This window comes from Anabrus simplex, chromosome 14 (assembly GCF_040414725.1).
Source record: "Anabrus simplex isolate iqAnaSimp1 chromosome 14, ASM4041472v1, whole genome shotgun sequence".
Lineage (NCBI taxonomy): Eukaryota > Metazoa > Arthropoda > Insecta > Orthoptera > Tettigoniidae > Anabrus > Anabrus simplex.
In genome coordinates this window covers 86,035,268-86,059,878 of record NC_090278.1, presented here as the reverse complement: position 1 = coordinate 86,059,878, position 24,611 = coordinate 86,035,268, and the positions used below count along the sequence as shown (strand labels likewise).

The 24,611-nt window shown below is 41.0% G+C and overlaps 1 protein-coding gene across 1 annotated transcript in view; it reads right to left on the bottom strand.

Annotated features, from left to right (window-relative positions):
- The window catches only part of LOC136885258 (uncharacterized), a 61,580-nt gene that overhangs the window by 15,025 nt on the left and 21,944 nt on the right, over positions 1-24,611 (bottom strand). The window lies entirely within an intron of this gene.

The following is a 24,611-nucleotide window of genomic DNA, read 5'->3' as shown; positions in this document are numbered from 1 at the left end:
CAGCTATCGAGCAATTATTATTAATATTTTGACTGATCATTTACTTGGGTAAGGGAACTTCATTATTCTTCCTTACATTCAAGTTATAGTTCGTTATTATTATGTCTGGTGATTTAAATTTATGTAACTAGTCAAGATGGCAGCGGTGATGAAATATTAAAAAACGATACTACGGTGGCGATATTTGTTCTACATGCCGAGTAGCTTATTTCTCGCTTGTAAACGTGATGCCAAATGAAGCATTCCAGTGGACCTCTTTCCTACTCCTTTTTCTTTCATTCTTAAAATTTTTCTTGAATTACTCCTAACTTGAAACCTGAAACTCACTCTACTTCACATAAAATTTCAGTTACACATACACAGCCGGACGAAGGACGCAGAGAACATCTGCACTTCGCTAATGACCTGACCTCGTTTTACGTCAAGTCGGTTGAATGGACAGCCGCAAACAGTCTGCCAAATACCGACTGCTTCTCATCGAATTACGCATCTGTCATCGCGCGAGGATGCCAATTAAGGACAACAGAGTTGGTGATATGACAAGATGTGTCAGAATAAACGGTAACGGAGCAGTTGGTCAAATCAACCTAAGATCGTTATTGTTCGTTATGCTCTAGTGAGTCCGCCTCTGTGGTGTAGTGGTTAGCGTGATTAGCTGCCACCCCCGGAGGCCCGGGTTCGATTCCCGGCTCTGCCACGAAAATTTGAAAAGTGGTACGAGGGCTGGAACGGGGTCCACTCAACCTCGGGAGGTCAACTGAGTAGAGGTGGGTTCGATTCCCACCTCAGCTATCCTGGAAGTGGTTTTCCGTGGTTTCCCACTTCTCCTCCTAACTTAAGGCCACGGCCGCTTCCTTCCCTCTTCCTTGCCTATCCCTTCCAATCTTCCCATCCCTCCACAAGGCCCCTGTTCAGCAAAGCAGGTGAGGCCGCCTGGGCGAGGTACTGGTCATACTCCCCAGTTGTATCCCCCGACCAAGAGTCTGAAGCTCCAGGACACTTCCCTTGAGGGGGTAGAGGTGGGATCCCTCGGTAAGTCCGAGGGAAAAACCGAACCTGGAGGGTAAACAGATGATGATGATGCTCTAGTGATAATTTCGTTTTGTCCTTTCAGTATGCTTGGCGCAGAATGCAAGATGACATTTCTGTGGGTTTGTCCACATCATGCGCGCTAACATTTTGTTCAGCGTTCCTTCTATACAGGGAGCGAGCACCCGGCCCTTCCCTTTGGGGAGGGGAATAAAAACCAGGAGACAGTTGGAAGTCGGAGACTTCCCGTCATCTACATCAAGAGTCTAACTGCGTCTCGGTAAACATTGCGAGTACTATAACACGGATGTAACGTTAGAGCCTGCAAGCAGTGGCGGCGAAAAGGACCCCGCAGCCCGCACGGGGCGAGGGCATGACTGTTTCTTAATTCAGTAGCTGAAGAGTGATTTCACCGGTATTGATAAAGCTACAGCACACAACAGAGTATTATTTGTATTACAGAGTGTTAGTCCAAACTTAGGCCGTCGTAGTGCAGAGCTTGTTTCCTCCATAGGAGTACGGTAGTTATTTCTGAAAGAATGTGGGTTTCCCAACCTGTTCCAATAATAACCATCCCTCGCTGCCACTCACAACAATCAACAAGTAATAAGCGAGTTCTGAGAACCCGGTAATCAGCGAAGATGCGATAACAAAGACATCCTCCTTAACTAAACTTTAAATACTGAAGCTTCGAGCCTGTGTACAGCTCTCGACAGTCAGTCTAGCTAAGTAGGCCTACGATGGACGGTTGAGGTGTAGATAGTAGCGCTGTGAAGGGGAGGCGGTCCTCCTGTTGATTTAGTCGGATAATACGATTACAGCGCTCCTCCGGTGATCTCCGGTACTACCGACGGAGGCAAAGTACTTACGGAGCTCCGGAGGTTAACCGGAGGGCCGCCTCCTATTCGCGGCAGTAGTTCCGAGTGTAAGGACATAGTGGGCTGTAATTTCAAACTTACGTCCATGAATGTAGGCACCCTGTAAAAATCGTTGCCTACATACACAACAATTGCTCTATATCGCCGATATTCTATACAATACCCCATAACAAAGAACGTATAGTCATTCAAAATAATTAATGCATCCTCGCATGTGTTACCCAGAAAATTTAATTATCATCGACATATAATTCATATCGCATGTACCTGTGGGTATAAACCCTGTGGATACAACAAACAATATATCTACATAGGTTCAGTTGTTTCTCAGAAAAGTGCAGGCTCTGCCTGTGCAGAACTTACACAATATACTTCATTTATTATTATTATTATTATTATTATTATTATTATTATTATTATTATTATTATTATTATTATTATTATTATGGAAATATTCCCATTACATTGGCGCCAGAATATAGTAGTTTCAATTTAAATTTGAATTCGCTTTTAATTTCTGGACATACCGCTATGTAAAAAACGCGAAAGACGTGACCAGAAGTATGGGATGATTATTTACGAGCTGACGGAGGAGTTCAAGTCTGTAAGTGCTGCGCTGTAAAACATGGCACCCAAATGAATCGTAAGCTCCGGGTGAAAGTGCACCTACAAAAGATATTACTACTATCACCCGAGTTTTCATTCCGTTCTTGTTAGGGACGGGGGGAGGGGGGGGGGGCTCCTAGACGGTAGCGCCGTCTCTCAGACCAGGGAGATTTTATCCAGTGATGGAGATGTTCGGTCAAGGTGAGGGGGTTGGCGCTTGTGGCCTGTAATAGGAACTATTTCGGCATTCGCCTTAGTACAGGAGAATAGAAAACCCCGGCAAACCATTCTGAGGACAGCCAACGGTGGGGTCCAGCCCAGGAGGATATAATTCTTCCCAATAGCGATGAGGACAAGAGTCAAACAGTTGATGGAATCGGTTCCAACAGACGTGAGCTCACCGAGCAAGTGGCCGCGTAGTTTGGGTCACGTAGCTATGAGGTTGCATTCAGAAAATAGTGGGTTCAAACCCCACTGTCGGCAGCGCTGAAGATGGTTTTCCGTGTTTTCCCATTATTTTTTATTTTAGTTCTGAATTCAGAACAAGTGGCATATAAACACGGATTTTTTTTTTTTTTTTGCTAGTTGCTTTACGTCGCACCGACACAGATAGGTCTTATGGCGACGATGGGATAGGAAAGGCCTACGAGTTGGAAGGAAGCGGCCGTGGCCTTAATTAAGGTACAGCCCCAGCATTTGCCTGGTGTGAAAATGGGAAACCACTGAAAACCATTTTCAGGGCTGCCGATAGTGGGATTCGAACCTACTATCTCCCGGATGCAAGCTCACAGCCGCGCGCCTCTACGCGCACGGCCAACTCGCCCGGTTTTCCCATTTTCACATCAGGCAAATTCTGGGGCTTTACCTTAATTAAGGCTAGAGCCGCTTCCTTCCCACTGACAGTCCTTTCCTATCCCATCGCAGTTGCGACGTATTAAGAAAAGAAACCCAAGACGTGCGCTCTCTACGGATTTCCTCGGTACAACTGCCCGATGTTTTGCTCCACTGAAGGAACGGAGCAATCGGAGGCGCGCGGCCGTCAGTTACTTCATTTACACTGCACAGGATTGAACGGGAAGGAACAGAACTAAGTACCATACTTATTGATTCCAGGTACGTTTTTAAAATAAATGTAACAAAGGTTTTTTCAGTCTGTCAAACACACAGCAAATACAATGTAAATTAAAACACTATAAACATATCTGTAAAACACACACTAACATACAAAGTATGACATGTTTCGTTCTACAAGAACATCCTCAGATTCTATCAAATCACTTAAAAACAAGCTTGTATATGTACAGGATGTTCTTGTAGAACGAAACATGTCATTCTTTGTATGTTAGTGTGTGTGTTTTACAGATATGTGTATAGTGTTTTAATTTACATTGTATTTGCTGTGTGTTTGATAGACTGAAAAACCTTTGTTACATTTAACTAAGTCAACACTGGAAAACATGGCTTCATTTTTAACAAAAACAAAAAAAAAAGTTTTTAAAATACTCATGTTTTATTGTCTTCTGTATTACATTAGGTCTGGTTGTTGTAGACTTTCAAATATAGTGCTTTTAATTACCGGTACATTAGCTATGCCAAAACGCAAATCAGAAGTCTGGAATTTCTTCGAGAAAGTTGAACGTGGAAAGAAAGCCAAATGTGGTCGTACTCCTTGGGTGGAGGAACCTCCAATCTCAATGACCATTTGAAGCGGTTCCATAAAGATTGCGTCAGTCGAGATGTAAACACATCTAACTTGGCGGTACCAAAATACACCCCAGAAAAAGTTGAAAAACTGAAAATTGACAAGGCTCTGAGAAAATTTATTATTTGTGATAGCCAGACCTTCTCAATAGTCGATGAGGAGTCATTTCGGGCCTTTGTTGAGGTTCTTCATCCGAGATACCGGTACTCATTACTAGAGCCCGGATTTCCATGCACTATCAAATCTCAAAATATGCATGTATTCATGCACTATCATATAGCACAGGGCCTCTCAAACGCCCAAAATCTCACGCGTGCAGATAGAGGCGCAAGAGCTCCGTGCACTGTGCATCGCTGCCGCTCGGCATGGCTCGGATCAACGCTTCGTCTCTGGGCTACTCGGCTAAGCTCGGCTCAACTCGCCTATACTCGGCTCAAGTCAGCCTGGATTTGGAGCGCTACGGCGCAAGTGGGGCAGAGGGAGACAGGCGGAGCGAGCGAGACAGGCGTGAGGAAAGAGAAAGTAAGCGCTATTGCTCTAAATCGAGGAGTGGGGGGTCTGCACTCTGTTCGACCAAGCCAAGTCGTCTCTTGCACCGTGCACAGTGCATGCACCACGCGCATGCACCCTGAGAGGCCCTGATTATAGCAAAACATGCACGATAAACTGGAAATATGCACAATCAAAATTCACTTCCTTTTGAAACATTTGTACAACAACTAATTTCTCCAAATTGCCTTGATTTAAGCTCCTTCCGTTTATCTGTCAGCACATCCTTAAGCACAGAAGTTCTACGTCACAAAAAGTGAGGTCAAATTGTACGTCTTTTACATTTTCACTACAATACGTCTTATATAAGCTTGACGAATCAAAATCAGGATTTGAACGGATCACTTTTTTCAACTTATATATAGCTGCCGCAGTTATACTTCTCCGTGGAATGATGGCAGACACATTTGTATCTCCTCAATAACTGGCATTGATTGCCTGCTGCGATAGCAAAATGACGAGTGACAGTTCCCGGTAGGAAAATCCAGGATAAGAACGGAAGAAGGTTCTGTGCAAAGCCAAGCTCAGTAACGCGGTGTCACAGAAATACGATACAAGTTTTATTTTGTTTGTCTAACAGACGAAAGAATGAGCCGTCAATGAATAATGCACAATTTATGGTTCGATTTATAACAATGTATAACTGGGACAATTTAGTCCCAAGAATTACACAGATCGACGTGGGGCCTTCCGGCTTACGTCAATGTTTACTCAAGCAGCAGATAAAAACGCGTTTGGTTAATTGGATTATGTACTAATTTTGGTTGTCATGTAGGATGCCAGGAATACATTCTTTCAGTTTCTCAGTAATAGACATTCTGTATAACGTGGAAAAAAGGCCCCAAATTCTGCAAACCAACATTCCTAAAAGGCACTATCATGCAAGTTAGCATTATATTTGCGCCAAAGTCACAAGAAAAGTCATATTATGCAATATTAAACGTCCAAATATTCGCTATTAAATCAAAAATCTTCAAAATATGTATTATGCATGAATTTTGTCCTAAAAAGACCAAAACATGCAAACATGCACGGAAAAGAACGGTTATTTGGAATCGTTAAGCCATAAAACGAATATTTGCGAGGTTTGAGAATTGTAATCAGCTTATTTAAAAACATGCATTTGCATGGAAATCCGGGCTCTACTCATTACCATGTCGTCAAACAAAAAAATATATATCTATCCAGGTTACTTTCGAGCAGGAAACGTGCGTGGAAACAAATTCAAGATATATTCCTTATTAGGTGGTATATTCATGTCCTATGAGGTCCCTTTCACCCATTTTACAGACTTAGACTAGAAACCTTTTAGGTACATACTACACACACAATTTATTTCGTGCTCCTTTAAGTTTGTCTCAAAAGGGAAGAGATGTCGCATGAAGTAAATGAGTATGTTTCCGACGTACAATTTCCTAGTAAATACTTGTGGTTTGCGTACTTTATTCGTATCTGAAGAGTCATTGCTCATGAAGGTTTATATGTGTTATTTCTTGCCTAAATGTGTTACTTTCCACAGGACATATTACAGCGCACGTATACGGAAGTGAAAGACGTGCAAGATATCGCACAAGCGGCCAAAGTTTCCTTGACTATTGATGCATGGTCATCAAACAGGCAAGACTCATATTTAGCTTCATAAAGGACACAGATCTGGCGTCCGCTTGCCTTCAGTGCTCTGTATTCAAGGGACAGCACACAACTGAAAATATAGCGGGAAAATTGAAATAGGTTATTGCACAGTGGAATATTACGGGCAGAGTGACTGCCATAATAACCGACAACGCTGCAAATGTGGTGGCAGCCGTCAAAAGTTTGTCAATTCGCCATGTGCCTTGCGCTGCGCATACGTTAAATCTCGTATTCACGGACAGCATGAGGAATACGCCAGTATTAGACCACTGCGCAGAGATGATAGCATACTTCAAGGAAGTATAATTTGTGTGCTGTTATCTCAGCATGCCGGAAACGTTATATCATACAGGAAAACATCAGTATCCACTGTTGTCCTTTCTTCTCAGGCATAGTGAAAAACTGGCCTGTTTTCAGGACTCTGCCGGTAAACAAAAACTCCGCGTGAAGCAGCAGGTCGTGACGCGATGGAACAGCAAACTCACGATGGTCCAACGTTTGCTGGATATTTAAGGATGAAATTGTCCTAGCTCTATCGGACCTAGTCAACGCGCCGCGATCACTCACAGATCTGCTGTGATTTAGTTTGCAGTCACTTTATTCTGAAATCCTAACTAACGAAATTAACGTATTGATAGTTTATTTATTTATTTATTTATTTATTTATTTATTTATTTATTAGCTGATGTACCCGTGCTTCGCTACGGGATTCTCAGAAAGACGGTCTTTATAGTTTTCCTACCTGAAGTCGTCAGTAGGAATGTAGCGATTAAAAGCAATGCTATCATATAAAATACTCGATCAAATGAAAAACCGCACATTTTCTCACTTTTAACGAACAGTAGTACGGTGCCGATCTAACAGTCCAAAGTTCCAGTGCTTGAGTGACCAGGTCGCAGACTGCCGTGAACACTCCTCTGCCATTATTCCGTTAAATATACACACTACTCATTCCAATCAGTGCCTCAGAGTAGGGACAACGCTCGAATGCTATGATGAACCAGTGCGCTACGTATCAGTAGTATCAGAAAATGTATGAACCAGAGGAACGGCATGGTAAAGAAGAAAGTTATCTAACTCCCCAGCTACTTCGCGCCAATATTCAGGCAGGCTGTTATACTCGGTACGACCGGGCGAGTTGGCCGTCCGGTTAGGGGCGCACAGCTGTGAGCTTGCATCCGGGAGGTAGTGGGTTAGAACCCCACTGTCGACAGCCATGAAGATGATTTTTCGTGGTCTCCCATTTTCATACCAGGCAAATGCTGGGGCTGTAACGTAATTAAGGCCACGGCCTCTTCCTTCCCACTCCTAGCCCTTTCCTATCCCATCGTCGCCATGAATCCTATCTGTGTCGCCGCGACGTAAAGTAAATTCAAAAAAGAAGACTCGGTATACAACAGTAATTCCATCTGTCGGAGATGAGTGGCAACAGATACACAAAGCACATCACAACAAACAATGGTCAATGTAATGTTTTTGTTGATCAATGTTATGAGCTTTCTGTATTGTAGGGCTTCATATTCAGTTTTCTTTCGAATCTGTAATATTAGGGGGTCTTATAAAATTCATTATACTATAGACCGTAGTTCATTATTCCACGACTTACAGACCTATGTTCATTAAATTCTGTTTACCTATTTCCTCGTGGCGGCGCTGAAATGAACTTAGCAATAACAATCCAAATTCATGAATATCTCTGTTATCATAGCTGGTACAGTAAAAATGTATAAGATATAAATGATCGGAAAGTTAATAATATATAATTTAGTTATATACTATTTGTCAATAGGACCACTAATAACACAAATACCGTATTTTATGTTTCAATTTTAGGCCTTCCCCTAAACTGCCATTTCACTCAGCGTGAATAAAATTAATTGTGGCCCAGAATGTAGCAACTTATTTCCGGACTTCACATACCGATTTTCATTAAGATAGGACCACTACTAACGTAAATACTTGAGAATTACATTTTAGGCCTTCCCCTAAACTACCATTTATCTCAGCGTGAAAAAGATCATTTATGGTCTAGAAAGGAGGGACTTATTCTAGGTCTTTACATACCGATTTTCATTAAATTATCTTCATCCGTTTTCTCGTGATGCGAGTACACACATACAGTCAGACAGATAGAAATTACAGAAAAGTAAAAAGTGCATTTCCTTGTTACTATGGACATGACCGATACAGAAATACCATTATTTTCAAATTCTGAGGAATCTACAGACAAAACTCTTATTTTATATATATATATATAGAAAGAGAGAGATAGATAGATAGATAGATAGATAGATAGATAGATAGATAGATAGATAGATAGATAGATAGATAGATAGATATAGACTAGAGGAGGATTTGCAGAAACATAACGGGAGGTTTGTTCCGCTGTGATTCAAAAAGTCCGGTCCTGCAACACGGAGCAAACGTCTTCTGCCCTGACGGCACATAAAAAAACCAAACCCCATGACACTACAGCCCTTGAAGGGCCTTGGCCTACCAAGCGACCGCTGCTCAGCCCGAAGGCCTGCAGATTACGAGGTGTCGTGCGGTCAGTACGACGAATCCTCTCGGCCGTTATTCTTGGCTTTTTAGACCGTGACGGCACATACATGGCTAAAATTGCAATATGTATACAATGATGAACATATCAATGCAACCTATAAGGGTATTAACTTCAAAGGATGTCAAATTGGACGTTAAGATGGTAGACTTCTAGTGGCAGCAACAATACAAACAGTGACTAGGTACATTTTACCAGTGGCTGATTCAGCTAATGAATCCATCCAGGTTGATGATTACTCGCGGTAAGAGTGTGAGGAATGAGTGGACAATTCAAGAGTGTTTTTATAATATGTTCCATGTCTTACGTGTTGGGTTACAACAGGCATTATTATACAAAAAAAGAAAAAAAAACTGCAAAATGTACATATAGTGACTAGTGTTGAGATTATACAGGAAAGTACTGAACGTTAATGTGATGAGATGTTGTATCTTGAGACTTGGGTAAGGTAGATTTTGATGTAAATACGCTGACGAAGGAAGTTAAGGCTCCCGAAACATGTACGTATAAATTATTCAAATACTAATAACATATTGACAGGGCGGAGCAAACAATCACCCGTTGTACATTATTGTTATTACTAGTCAATACGGACCAATTAAGGACCGATATGGTCAAGTTTGTCGACTTAGTACTAATATGGCAACGTGGCCGCGGTATGAATCGGCAAAAAGATGCAGCCCTGATAACCAGTGTATTACATACGCCGGGCTTGATTTTCCTACTGTATAAAGCATGATGTCAAGCAACACGTTGAAACTACGGTGCTTTAGGTTGATCTTTGTTTTAGTGAATTCAATTAGTGAGGGCGCTGTGGAGGACAGGGGCTGTCACGGAGTCCCTCCTTGCACCCGTGGTTCAGCCCGCGAGTCGCTACGGGGACTTGGCAAAAAATCTAAATTCGTGAGTCCCAGATGCGGCAGGTTGATGCGCGTCTCAATGCTAAAGGACGGTGTTTTGATCATTTCATGTAATAAAAAGTTTCATGTGCTATGCTTGTGCGTACTGTACCTGTGTGTTTCCCATTATTAATGGGTTTGATATGGAAATGATATGTTTCCGGACCCTATTACAGGGTGGGAAAAATAAAACTGGGCCTGAAAGTATTTACAACAGGACTGACGCGGGATTGGCGACACTTCGGAGATAAAAATCGAAATTTTGCAAATTTTGGTGAATTTTTTAAATGACTGAAATTGAAAGGATTTTGTTTTTTCTTGTCACGAAGTTATTCCGCTGAATTCAAACAATTTATCACTCTAATAATGCTTTGTTTGCCAATTTTAATTTTATATTTAAATCCCATTTTTCTCCCACAATATTCTGCCAAATGTAACAAAATTTGTACGGTACATGTATCACAGCTATATCAAGAAACCTGCTTATGTAATTTTTGATTGCAGAATTTTTTCAAGTAGTAGAGATTTTTTAAGTCTAAAATTCATCATCATCATCATCATCATCATCATCATCATCTGTTTACCCTCCAGGGTCGGCTTTTCCCTCGGACACAGCGAGGAATCCCACCTCTACCGCCTCAAGGGCAGTGTCCTGAAGCTTCAGACTCTTGGTCGGGGATACAACTGGGGAGAATGACCAGTACCTCGCCCAGACGGCCTCACCTGCTATGCTGAACAGGGGCCTTGTGGAGGGATGGGAAGATTGGAAGGGATAGACAAGGAAGAGGGAAGGAAGCGGCCGTGGCCTTATGTTAGGTACCATCCCGGCATTCGCCTGGAGGAGAAGTGGGAAACCACGGAAAACCACTTCCAGGATGACTGAGGTGGGAATCGAACCCACCTCTACTCAGTTGACCTCCCGAGGCTGAGTGGACCCCGTTCCAGCCCTCATACCACTTTTCAAATTTCGTGGCAGAGCCGGGAATCGAACCCGGGCCTCCAGGGGTGGCAGCTAATTACGCTAACCACTACACCACAGAGGAAGACACGATATATCTCCTTCATATAAAAATTATGTACAAAAAAATCGATACGTAGTGCTTTTAAAAGAAGTATCATGTACATAATTACGAATTTACATTAACATGTTAATTATATTTCATGAAAAAATTGAATTAAAACTTTTAAAAAATATTTTGGAAAAACTATTAATTGTATATGAAAGAAATGTTCGTGATATCTCTACTTTTATGTAGGTGACATTCCCACAAAGTTTCGTGAAAATCCGTGCGTTAGGTAAAAATATATTTTTGTCTCCGGAGAGTGTCGCCTTAATGAACATCACAGAAGATGCTGGAAATGGCCATCGTTGCAGCGCTGTGCTCGAGTTATCAAACTGTGAGATGTGTAGCAGTTCTGAGTGAGGGATAGCAGCATTAGCGTTTTCAAAGTCCTCCTGTAGCTCTTCCAGTGTGTGAGGAAGTACTGAAGTACACGTTACTCTTCAATTTGCCCCACAGGGAGAGAGATCAGGAGATCGAGGTGGCCAGTTTATTGCACTGCCTTTGCCGATTATCTTCTCCTCACCGAACATCTCGTGACAAGAGTGTTAAGGCGGTGTGTGCCATTGCTCCGCCTTGCTGAAAACGTCCAAACAGTCGTTCATCTACTGTGAGTTGATCAACATACGGATTAAACAGTATCTGGGCATACCGGTTAGCATTAACAGTTTGGTGAAAGAATCGTGTTACGATGCGGACACCAGACATTGCGCACCACACACCAATCTTCAGATTATTCAACGGCTTTTCGACGTACTGATCAGGATTATCTGATGCATAATGGCGCGTGTTCTGTGACTTCACATACCCCAACATGCTGAACCAGGTCTCAACTGTAGAAGTGAAAAACTGAGGATTAACTCAACCCTCAAGTTGTTTCACCAAGAGGAAAAATCCTGTCAGTTTTAATTATTGTGTTGATGGGGTGTTAGTACCTCATGGGGAACAATGTAAGTACATACGTATTAATTTAAGGAATGATCTTCATCGGGGTAATCATATTAACGAGGTTGTTAAAGGTTACAGACCTCTTCGATTTCTACTGATCTGCATTTAGGGCAGTAGCCAAGGTGGCAGATTCCCTATCTGTTGTTTTGCTAGCGTTTTCTTAAATGATTGCAAAGAAACTGGAAATTTAATTGAACATCTCCCTTGATAAATTATTCCAATCCTTAACTCCCCTTCCTATAAACGAATATTTGCCCCAATTTGTCCTCTTGAATTCCAACTTTTTCTACTTTTAAAGACACCGTTCAAACTTATTCGTCTACTGATGTCATTCCACGCCATGCGGCTCCATGGCTAAATGGTTAGCGTGCTGGCCTTGGTCACAGGGATCCCGGGTTCGATTCCCGGCAGAGTCGGGAATTTTAACCTTCATTGGTTAATTTCGCTGGCTCAGGGGCTGGGTGTTTGTGTTGTCTTCATCATCATTTCATCCTCATCACGACGCGCAGGTCGCCTACGGGTATCAGGTCAAAAGACCTGCATCTGGAGAGCCGAACATGTCCTCGGACACTCCCGGCACTAAAAAGCCATACGCCATTTCATTTCATTTCCTCACAACTCGGAACATACCACTTAGTCGAGCAGCTCTTCCCCTTTCTACCAAGTCTTCCCAGCCCAAACTTTGCAACATTTTTGTAGCGCTAGTCTTTTGTCGGAAATCACCCGAAACAAATCGAGCTGTTTTTCTTTGGATTTATTCCAGTTCTTGAATCAAATAATGCTGGTGAGGGTCCCATACACTGGAACCATACTCTACCATACTCTTCATATGGTTGTGAGAGTATTTAGGGGTTGTAGTAAAAATGTAAAGGAGAGGGCATATAAGTCTTTGGTAAGACTGCAATTAGAGTATGGCTACAGTGTATGGGACCTTCACCAGGGATACGAGAACGGGAAGAAATTCAAAAGAAAGCAGCTCGATTTGTTCTGGGTGATTTCCGACAAAGGAGCAGTGTTACTAAAATGTTGCAGACTTTGTGTTGGGAAGACTTGGGAGTAAGGAGACGAGATGCTCGACTTAGCAGTATGCTTCGAGCTGTCAGTGGAGAGTTGGCGTGGAATGACATTAGTAGAAGATTAAGCTTGACGGAGCTTTTAAAAGTAGGAAAGATCACAATATGAAGATAAAGTTGGAATTCAAGAGAAATTGGGGCGAATATTCATTTCTAGGACGAGAAGTAAGTGATTGGTATAAATTATCAAGGAAAATGTTCAATACATTTCCAAGATCGTTGAAAATATTTTAAAAACCTATGTCAAGAATTGTAAATATGAGGTAAGTAATTGATAGGGGGTGGGGGCTGTAGAATTAACCCACGGTATCCCCTGCCTGCCGTAAGAGGCGACTAAAAGGGGCCCCAGGGGTTCTGAAATTTGGAGCATGGGTTGCCGACCACGGGGCTCTTAGCTGAGTCCTGGCATTGCTTCCACTTACTTGTGCCAGGCTCCTCACTTTCATCTATCCTATCCGACCTCCCTTGGTCAACTCTTGTTCTTTTCCGACCCCGACGTTCTTAGAGCACTCGAGGGCCAGGGAGTCTTTCATTTTCACGCCCTTCGTAGCCCTTGTCTTCCTTTGGTCGATACCTTCATTTTTCGAAGTGTCGGATGCCTTTCATTTATTTCTCTCTAATTAGTGTTATATAGAGGATGGTTGCCCAGTTGTATTTTCTCTTAAAACAATAATCACCACCATCCACCTTTTTGTAACACTTTTATTCAAAGCACAAGAGGACACATGCTGATCCGCAGCATTCGTTATAAATAGGTCAGATAACTCGACTTGATATGCCTGTCGTAGTAATAGTATCTTGTCCTGCCCTTTTCAATGGTTTTATGAACATTTAATCAGAAGCGCGTTATGGCGCAGTTCGCAGTCAGAATCCATCCATTCTTCATGCCGTCTGTTTAGTGAAACTCTATGCTTATATCAGCTTTTTTATGCTGCAGTTCTTGATGTAAAGCTTGTTGGTATTGTTCGCAGTTCTTCTCTATAGAACGGTTGTTTTGGAAGCTCATAGGTTAGTCTCGAAGGATCGTTTATTGCTATTCAAAGAACTTTTTAAAGATGCATGGCCTTCACTCTTTCTAGTTTAGCTAGATTATCCTTTGATAGGTGTTCCCAGATAATGTCTAAGACGTATGTCATGTCTGTTTGTACGTAGACTTTTTTCTCATAGCAGCATTTAAGTTATTAAGAACGCTCTGCCATCTGATGAATATATTTGGAAGCTGGGAAAGATTAGGGAATCAAAGAGTATGTAGCATGGGTTCTAGGACATTTCGTACCACTTGTCCGGCTGATTACCTGCGAAGTGTCAGTTAATGACTTTAAAATATTTAGGAGAGGACATTCCGTACCACTTGAAAGAGTGGGAAGTATTGCGAAGTAAAAACGATTTCCTAATGAATGCATTCACTAGCGGTGCAGTAGCCTGTCCATAACTAAAAATCGATTCTTTTTCGATGTGCACTATTTATAGATTTTCAGCCTCAAGATTAAATTTTATTTAAATGCATATTCCATTGTGCAGTTGTGTTTTCGAAGTTAGAAAGTAATTAAGGATGGTTCTGTCTATAAGATACTTATTTCTTAAGTTATGGAGCATACAAATAAGATCAAAGTAAAAATTACTTCCGAAAAATGACTTCCACTACCGGTGCGTTTACCTTATGTTTTATCATTTGTCGTGTTTTTGTATCCAAGCGAATAGCAAGTTCGCGATGGTATGTTTCATTCCAAGTTCTGAAAATATGAGAGAGCTTTTACGTAGGATATCGGGTTTCCATTTTCTTCATAGCGCTATATTATTCTCCCAAGCCGTTCATAATTTCTTCTTTCTCTTTGATCTTTCAATCACCGGGAGAGTTGGCCGTGCGGTTAGCGGCGCGCAGATGTGAGCTTGCATCCGGGATATAGTGAGTTCGAGGCCCCACTGTAGGCAGCCCTGAAGATGATTCCCCATGGTTTCCCATTTTCACACCAGGCAAATGCTGGGGCTGTACCTTACTTAAGGCCACGGCCGCTTCCTTCACACTCCTAGCCCTCTCCTATCGCATCATCGCATAAGACCTATCTGTGTCGGTGCGACGTAAAGCCAATTGTAAAATATATATGTATATATATATATTCTAAAGTGCCTGTCAGACTCATTACGCCCGCTAGCGCAATATGTGAAATAGAATTCCCGTCTAAGTGGTATGGATTCTCCTGGCGTAAATATTTGGGGATTACGGGAAAACTGTTCGCAGATAAATAACCACGTAGGTGGTACGAAATGTCCTCAAAAATCAAGGGGTACGGAATGTCCGTGGTACGAAATGTCCGGACACCCTAGCATGGAATACTATTCTTCCGGGATCAGAGGAAGTGTATACTCTCTGGCTTGACAGGTAGTAATCAAACATGGCTGCATACAATTACATAATTATATCAGAATATTAATGAAAGTGTTAGGCACTTGGCAACCTGCTTAGTACAGAATGTATTGCGGGTTAGTATAAGCCTTCACCTGCAATTATTATTGGAGTGATCATTTAATTATTTTATTTTATTATTACTCGAAGTTGGCTAAACTTAGAGACCTATCAGTGTCTTATGATTCACCGGCAGATAATTCCGGAGAGAATAAAACAGAAATGAAGCAAATCGGTCCAGTAGAACGAACGGACGGATTTGCCAAACCTGTTTTGGGGAAACTCTTTTAGTAAGTAGCTAATTTCTCTGCCCTATTCATAAACCATGGAATTGTGTTTGTTTACTTGTTTCTCTGTAAATTAAAGAGCACATTATTTGTTATCCCCTTTAAAGTTAGGGTGGTTTCATTTTACACTCCACTAAAAAGAGATACCGGAAGTTGGAGTAGGCTGGGTAATGGAATGCTTTGAGTATTCAATACAGCCCGTTCGTTACGGCTGTCGAGCAAGACCCTCTATAATCTCTGATCCAAGCGCTCCACCCACTGATCTCTATACATGGATCGCTGATGGCAGGGCTCCGCTGCAGGAGAAAGTACGCCAAGTTGAGCGCGCGGTTCGCCATGTTGGCGTACCCAACCTAGAGCTCTCCTTATGGGGAAGCAATGATAATATAGCCAATTTTAAGTCGCAATTAATGGCGCATTGGAATAATTAAAAATATAGAGATATGTTCACGCAAAGCATAAGGACATTGGGATCACTGACACGTCATTCCGAGGTCAGTAAATCTCCGGGATAGCAATAAACATGAGTGTATAATAACGGCCGACAAATATTAACTTAGATGCTGAATACATGCAATTAGCGATCGGTAACACAATACAAGTGAAAACCAGTTTCTGGAAACATTGCTGTAAATCGTATACATGTATGCCACGAAATTATGCATTCTTAAAATGATGTACCTATAAACGTAGCTCACTATACAGGCCTAGATTCGACATATCGTAATCGGTGCTTGATAATGAATTTCTGTTTCCTGTTTCCATGAAATAACGCGCAGTTTATCAAATTAAGATATAATTGAAGCAAATGTACACATTTATAAAACCAGCAAATATTCAAAACTTGTCAATATATCACATTACCTGCAGCTTAATTTACTATTACAGACCTCTTTAATTAAATTCAGCTACCAAAGCAATGTTGATGGTCATCATCAGAAATATGTAACACCCGATAAATGAGCCCCAAATACCACAACTAGTATAATGGGATAGCCTAAAACACCCACCACACTTTGCCTTCTCCCACCACTCCAGTGTCTGAAACCCATAATTATTACTGATGTAAATAAGGTCTAGAATTCCTCCAGACTTCATTTTCTAAGATTGTTATAAGGTCACGTCAATTATTTCATCGAAACCGTCAGTTTAATTATGAGAAATAAAAAATATATAAGTAAATCTTTACTTGAAGTTAATGTTCAGTAAAATTGAAAACAGTTGGCTGTACATCACTTCTAAGGTGTACAGTTTGTCCATTTCTATCAAAACAGTCTTCCTCTAAGTGATCCGAGCAGAGAACAGCTGTTTTAGAAGGCTCCCAATTCTCCCGCCTGATACTCCTAATCGATGACCTTAGATGTTCGGGTCTCGAGATAGGAAACCTACAAAAATTAATTGCCATTTTGCTCCCGGAATATGCGAAATAAGATACAATAAACCTAAAACTCAAAACACTACCCGAGGAAGATTCTTATGTACAGTATAAAACTCCCCGAAATGATTTCTCCTTCTGCTGATCGGTTCTGTTTGTACATCCATAAGCTGAACACTGCGGTATGTTAATACCCCGTAGAATGTTTCTTCATTCATATTTCAGATAAACACATACATATTTAAATTGAATCTTGTAATCCACAAGTATACTACAAGGCAACGAACCTAAATTCGTAAAATACACTACTATTTACTTTGCAATAACACAGCACAGGACACTCGTGGAACTGCAATCAAGAGGCCTGGCGTCACTGAACTAAGCATAAACAAAGCAAGCGCGCTCCTCGTGGTCTATTGCACCGTGCGCTCGCTGCCATCTTACTACGCCAGTCATCTTCTATTCGGCTTACTGCTACCCAAGCTACCAGCCATCCAGGTATAGAGATCAGTGGCTCCACCCTTACTGTAACCACTACTGACATACTGTAGCTCAGATAGTAATAACTGTTTGTTTCAAGATAAAAGACTACATGGTCGTTTTATACTTATCACTGTCAAATTTATAACCAGCATTGCTGAAAATTGAACAGCCCGCTTGTTGGCCACGAGGTCTATACGGCCTGACCAGATGACGTGACCGACCTTTTAAGTAAAGAAGAGGAATCAGAGATAAAACTGTTTGCCGATAATGTTATTCTGCATAGAGTAATAAACAAGTTACAAGATTGTGAGCAACTGCAACGTGACCTCGATAATGTGAGATGGACAGCAGGCAATGACATGATGATAAACGGGGTTAAAAGTCAGATTGTGAGTTTCGCAAATAGGGAAAAGACCTCTCAGTTTTAATTACTGCGTTGATGGAGGTGAAAGTTCATTATGGGGATCATTGTAAGTATCTGGGTGTTAATATAAGGAAAGATCTTCATTGGGGCAATCACATAAATGGGATTGTAAATAAAGGGTACAGATCTCTGCACATGGTTATGAGAGTGTTTAGGGGTTAAGTCTCTCGTAAGACCCCAACTAAAGTATGGTTCCAGTACATGGGACCCTTACCAGGATTACTTGATTCAAAAACTGATTTTAAAAAATCCAAAGAAAAGGAGCTCGATTTGTTCTGGATGATTCCGAGCTGTCAATGGACAGGTGGCGTGGAATGACATCAGTAGACGAATAAGTTTGAGTGGTGTCTTTAAAAGTAGGAAAAATCACATTATCAAGATAAAGTTGGAATTCAAGAGGACATATTGGAGCAAATATTAATTTGTAGGAAGGGGAGTTAGGGATTAGAATAACTTACAAAGGGAGATGTTTCAATAAACTTCCAATTTTTTTGCAATCATTTAAGAAAAGGCTAGGAAAACAACAGATAGGGAATCCGCCACCTGGGCGACTGTCCTAAATGCAGATCAGTATTGATTGATTGAACAGACCAGATATAGTGGTGTTAGAAGAGGAAACAAAACGTGTCGCTCTGATCGATATAGCTGTCCCGAACATCGGGAAATTTCTTGAAACGTATACCGAGAAAATGAACAAGTATACACCACTGGTGGAGCATATTCTAAGACAATGGCACTGTGAAGAGTTGATAATTGTACCATCCTGCAGCTGCTATAACTAAAACTCTGGTGGAAGAGTGAAGAAGTTTGATGTCAACACCAACATCTACAAAACCACGCAGATAGCGGTGGTTGGTCATTGCCACGACTGGAATTGTTAGGAAATTTATGGGTTCAAATTCTGCGCAAAAATGGAAGGGTAAATTAATGTTTATTGTGCTTTGATTTCGTGAAATCTGTACAATTGCGTGAATATCATTACCATGAAAGTGTGCAAAATAAAAAATATAAATAAATAAATAAATAAATAAATAAACTTTCTTCTTTCTTAATCTGTTTTACGTCCACGGTTCGTTTTCCCCTCGGACTCTGCGAGGGATCCCACCTCTATCACCTCAAGTGCAGTGTCCTGGAGCGTGAGACTTTGGGTCGGGGTTTACAACTGGGGAGGAGAACCAGTACGTCGGTCTCAACTGCTATGCTGAACAGGGACCTTGTAGGGGTATGGGAAGATTGGAAGGGATAGACAAGGTAGAGGGAAGGAAGCGGCCGTGGCCTTAAGTTAGGTATCATCCCGGTATTGCCTGGAGAAGTGGGAAACCAACGAAAATCATTATTTCGAAGATGGCTGAAGTGGGAATTGAACCCCCTCTACTCAGTTGACCTCACGAGGCTGAGTGGATCCCGTCCCAGCCCTCGCACCACTTTTGAAATTTCGTGGCGAGAGCCGGGAATCGAACTCGTGCCTCCGGGGGTTGCAGGTAATCACACTAACCACTACACCATAGAGGCGGGTAATAATAATAATAATAATAATAATAATAATAATAATAATAATAATAATAATTGTTACCGTGTTTTTGCGGTAGTTATGCGTGAAAGAAGGTGCGGGTTGGTGAACAGGTCTCAAGCTACGAAAGTAAAATTAATTTAAAATTTAACAAGGTTATATTTTCTTTTCAAAATAAAGAAATAACAAGCATGGCAGGTACAGAGTAGCAAGTCAAAAAGGTAGTTACAATATTTACAGGATTTGGGCTTCGCGCCCCGACTTCACAATGCTTGGGCAATCAGCCCAACCTTACTTCAAAATAAGAATTAACAGAGGGGCAGAAAACCCCATTCATGCTCAGGAGCACTTGCTCCAAATTACACCGAAAAGCCTCCTCGAGGCATACAACACACAATTTTCGAAAAAGAGCCACTCGCTCTCAACTTTAAGCCTCTCACAGGCCACACCAAACTCCACCTTCAAGTTGTCCTCTCTGGACATAGACACAGGGGTAATATACCCAACCTACTGAGGTCTATTAAGTGAGAAAAGATTAATTACATGGCCTCTAAAATAACAATTTGAGGGGAGGCGAACTTGCGCTCCTAATACGCTTTGTTTAAAACCTACTTGGCACTAGGCCGTTAATACAAGGGCTAATCCCATACTAAAGAGGTGACTTAAGAAGGAAACAATTTTACATAATGTTAAGGAAGAATAGGTAGAGAAAATAAGTTCACCTCAAAACAATATGAGTGGGAGCTCGAGAGGGTTAAGCACTCTCTATCCCAGTATGCAGTATAAAAGATAGAATAAATACGAGTTTCTTTACATTTTAAGGAAGGTTACATAATGGAAAAACTTCGGACCCGCCCCGAGAGTTAAACTGCTGAGCAAGCAAGAAAAGAAGTAATTAATCGGCCATTACCTTGTTGTTGACCGCTGCCGGAGAAAGAGGCGCTTCCCGCCCCCTGCTATGTATTTTACACACGAAAGGATGGAACAGAAGTGGCGCAGAGACCCTAAAATCAGCAGTTTATATACTCTCGCGGAAAGTTCGAGGCGTTTTAGGGAAGAAAACACCCGCCCACAATCACTTTATTGGGAAGGGTACAGCAACCTATCCCAGTTGGGGGAAGATACATCAGATTGGTCAGAAATTAATTAAAGAAATTCGGGATTGGCTAAATACAAAACAAGGGGAAAGAGAGGGGTATACAGCCAACTTAAACAATAACAGAAAGAAATTTAACAAGAAACAAACTTTTGAAATAAAAATTTCTCCGAAAAAACAGTTCTTTCACTCCGCACTAGGGTGCACTATTGTTGATCTTCAGTAGTGTCCTCTAGAAGAGAAAGTTCACACTTCTTACTACAAGCAAAACAAAAATACGTCGAAAATGACACAGTTCAAAAACTCCAAATTTTCCACGTAGTGACATCTTCTGAGAAACTTGAAAATTAATACCGTCAATAAAGTTCAGACTCCCTCCAGCAGAGGAGTTTCAATTGGCGCACATTTTAAATTAGCGGCGTGGAGGTGTACCGCCCGGTACAATAATAATAATAATAATAATAATAATAATAATAATAATAATAATAATAATAATAATAATAATAATAATAATAATAATATGAGAGTCTGACAATCAGGCTCTTTAGCTTATTAGAAAAACAGCAACAACCTCAAGAACTTGCCATTACCTGGACTACAGTCTCATTAGTCCGCAAAGTAAAGACTGCTCTCATTTTCGACCCATGTTTTTGGAAGAGTCTTTACATTTCACTTGCCGGTTGAACCTCCCGGGTAACAGTCATTATATCCGGTAATCAAACGAGCTGGATGAATGAACAGAACAGGGAGGCAACCAAGTAGGGCAGCACACGCGTGGATGCGCTTGGCCTCTCGTATTCACTCGACTGATCATAGGAGAAGCTGGTAGGATCTTCAAACAGTACCACCGACAGGGGCGAAGCGTCAGGGGAGACAGGGTAGACTTAATTCAATTACTTTTTATAACATTAGATATTTCCAGATTCGTGACATTATTGTATTCCCCGCTTTACTTATTTTCGTCTCACTTCGGCAATGCTAAGGCTTGCGTCAGTTACACGAAGCACGTAGGCGAAAGTAGACGCTGCCCATTCTGTGTATTTTCCCTTTGATTTTCAAAGCTTTCAGATAGAGCAACACTAACGCTATCTGTTAGTGCTGACTGTGGAACTATGACTTTCCTATAGCGAGATGTCTCCGCCCAGTAGACAGACTTACCAACGTCTCTTCTTGCTCTCATTGGCTAGTATTTGGATCTCTCTTATAAAGGTGCTCTTATTGGCTACCATCTTAGACATGCTTTTAATATTATTCATTTGAATTTACTTTATTATAAGACACGTCTAAAAATAACTTATTTAAATACGAAGTATAGTAAACTTACACCTAATTTTTAAATGAATGACAGCATCAAAACCCTTCAAGTACGTGCATTTTCTTGCCCGCCAATATTAGTTGCGGTATTATAACCCCAATAACTATTGGCTTCCAGTCTTAATAAGGTACTCCAGAGTACGCATACGGAAAAAATTGCTTTGATGCTGAATACTCCGTTAAAGTCAGTTTCTAGTGAAGAGCTATGGGTGCATTCAAATGAATTAAAACGTATTTAAGGAATTGGATGACCAACCAGAGACCGTCTAATTTGGGAACTCTAGCTATAGAGAAGAAATTTCTGTGTAATCTTAGCAAGACGCCTGACTTCAAGACGAGAGTAATAGATATATTTGCCGAAATGGAGGACAGGCGGATTAAACTCATTTACAAGAATATTGTTTAAGGTGACTTGTACGAACAACTATTTATTTCTTATTTCTCTTATTAAATCTACATAACAATGAAATATATTGCTATTTTTATTCTAAAAGTACGTTGTTATTTGACAACTCCCGTGGTCTATTTCGTCTATATTTAAAAATAAAGTAAGTGCACGTAAGGTTATAGGTTGTTATAGGGTTTTTCTTATTTTCAGAGTCATTAATATAATACTGAATACAGATGTATGCTTCGAAAACAAAATTCCATATAATAATATGATTAAAACAGTTTAAATAAAAGAAATCTCTGTCTACCCCCTTACTTGATTCACGCTTCGCCACTGACCACCGAAGCTTAATGCACTTATAAGGAAACTGTAACATTCTACGTATATGATTTACACGAAAGCGGGCTCTACATATATACATGATATGAGCAAAGAAGTGGAATCACCGATAAGGCGGATGATGTTATGCCGTGTAGAGTAGGAGTGTGAGCGACTGCAAAATGACCTCGATAATGTGGTGAGCTGGACAGTGGACAATGGCATGATTATGAATGGGATGGAAAGTCAAGTTGTTAGTTTCACCGAGAGGAAAACTCCTCTCAGGTTTAATTGTTGTGTTTATGGAGTGATAGTACACGCGTGCACAGAAATGGTGTCCCGACATAAACAATCAACACTGCCCCACTCCAGTAGTGAAAAGGAGGGGAGGGAGTGAAGAGGCACTGTAGTGTTGAAGGTCACTCCAGTACCGAAAAGGAGGGAAGGGAGTGAATGGGTAGTGTTGAAGGCACAGTGTGTGTATTGCTATACATTCACTACTGTGCCCATTTCAATCACAACAGTCTTGTAGCGGGCTGTCTACCTGCAGCAATGCGTTAAGCGAGGAGATGGGGGGAGACCATGCTTTGTTTATATCGGGATACCATTTCTGTGCATGCGTGTACCTCATGAGGAACACTGTAAGTACGTAGGTGTTAATACAAGGAACGATTTTCATGGGTGTAATCATATTAACGAGGTTCTTAAGAAAGGTTGCAGATCTCTTTAGGAGTTGTAGTAAGGATGAAAATGTGAGGGCATATAGGTATCTGGTAAGACCCAAATAGAGTATGTTCCAAGTGTATATGACTTACACACTACTCGACACGAGAACTGGAGGTGAGCAGCACGATTTGTTCTGGGTGATTTCCAACAATGGAGTAGTGTTACTAAAATGTTGCAAACTTTGCACTGGGAAGACTTGGGAGTAAGGAGACGAGATGCTCGACTAAGCGGTATGTTTCAAGTTTTCAGTGGGGAGACGGCGTCGAATGACATTAGTAGACGAGTAAGCTTGAGCTGAGCTTAGTAGGAAATGGAGATATAAAGTTGGAATTCAGGAGAACAATCTTTCTTTTTTAGGCTGTGTCCTATTGTTGCGCTTCCCTTTAACTTATAAGAAGAAATCTACTTAATTGGTCCTTTAAAAGTGAAGGAAAATTACAACCTATTTCCGGTAGAGTTGTAAAGGTTATTGGTCAACATTTACGAGCTCAAGATGGAACCATCAATTGCCAAGGGACAGTTTCCCAGGAAGGACAGCTTTTATGATACCACGACAGCAATTAAACCACGAGAGATGATCAACTGTGTGATCTTGCGGAACTTTACTCTTCCCACGGGCGAAGGTCAAGCTTTACTCTAGTGCCAGTGCGTCTCCCGAATGCAGATCTTCAGATCTACAACATTGTAAATTAAAAAATCCATGTAATTTGTTATGACTAGAGGGCGTATTTTGGCATATTAACATGTTTTGGTTGTTTCAAGATATAATAAGCCCATAAGAAATAAAGGCGACTTATATAATTTGAAATCGATTGGCTAAGTTTTATAGTGCATATAAATGCATATATACGGAATATGTGCATATTCTTGACATACAGTCGAAACCATTTATTGCGACATCGCTTATTACGACCTGTTGGATATAACGGCGAAGACTAACTGTCCTGTCCAAATCCTATTTAACCCTTTCGCTTTCAAGCTCTCAGCTGATGGATGTGTGAAAACTGTTAGACATATTTACCCCACTAAGCGCACACTTCGTTTAAAATTACATGAAGGCACACCAATGAAGATAACATGGAAGTTTGTAACCTTGTAGAGCATATATCACGTATTATCACTGCAAGGGAGAGATGTTTCTAAACCAGAAGCGTTCAATAAAAAAAGTATATGTGAAAACAAAATTACAAGTTTCAGAGTTTGGAAGTTTTGAAGTAATTCTGAGAAATGGTTTTTCACTGCACAAGTTTGTGACCGAAGTTAGTAGAAAGGTTATATTATTGTTTACTAGCATGGTAAACATCAAGATTCTATGTGCATTAGATGTAAGGATAGATTACTTTGTG